Here is an 846-nt window from a genome sequence, read left to right on the forward strand (position 1 = left end):
TTGGTGTGCATTTGGATGACCTCAGGGTATGAAGTCCTTGACTAGAAGTCTATTTGTCTGCCTAGTTTAAGGACATTCACTCACATGCTTGATGCAGAAACTCAGAATTGTTTAGTGAGTGTTCTGTACATTTTCTGGGAAATCTACTTTACCAATGAAACTCAGGTCTATTGCAGTATCTCAAGACATTATGAGTCCGTTGCATTATGTTGAAAAAATTTGTTCAAAATGGCCCTATGCATTTAAGATTAGATGACACACACTGTAAGTTATTCTGAATGATGTAACATTTAGAGAGTTTATAGAACCTAACATAGAAATCATATAGGATTGAAGATGGTGACAGATACCTATGGTCATCAAAGGAATCCTACTATTTCTGATATGGGATAAGGATTTGTAGGTGTTGATAAACTCTAGACCTCACTATCACATAATTAGTCTGAGTATTTTTGATGGAAAAATACTGGAAACTAAATTTCTGTGCTTTCCTTCAAATTCCAACATTACTTGTAAATCAGCTGTTAGACTTATAGTGAAAGGATGAATGCATTTTGTATACTGTATGCTTTGTTTTTCCCATTTTTTTAGTGCTCTCAATTATGTGAATAGACTCAGAAAGTGTAACAATAAGATGACTAAGAAATAGCTTTGAATGTGATTAGGGTAAGTTGTTGTTGTTTTTTTTTCTTGAAAGCATGCATCAGCCACTTACTTGTAAGTAGATTCTATTTCTTTATAGCCAAAAAGCTGAGTTGTTACTATTAGCGTCGCTGCGTACTTGAACCACCCATAAATATTTGAAGACTGTGATGATGTCAGCAGTTACCAAGGATGGAGCCAGTG

At 34.9% G+C, this 846-nt stretch overlaps 1 protein-coding gene across 1 annotated transcript in view; it reads left to right on the plus strand.

Moving 5' to 3' along the window:
• The window catches only part of LOC102026327 (contactin-associated protein-like 4), a 142,102-nt gene that overhangs the window by 54,798 nt on the left and 86,458 nt on the right, over nucleotides 1-846 (plus strand). The window lies entirely within an intron of this gene.

The sequence above is a fragment of the Chinchilla lanigera genome, unplaced genomic scaffold (assembly GCF_000276665.1).
Source record: "Chinchilla lanigera isolate Chin_1 unplaced genomic scaffold, ChiLan1.0 scaffold00083, whole genome shotgun sequence".
Taxonomy (NCBI): Eukaryota; Metazoa; Chordata; class Mammalia; order Rodentia; family Chinchillidae; genus Chinchilla; species Chinchilla lanigera.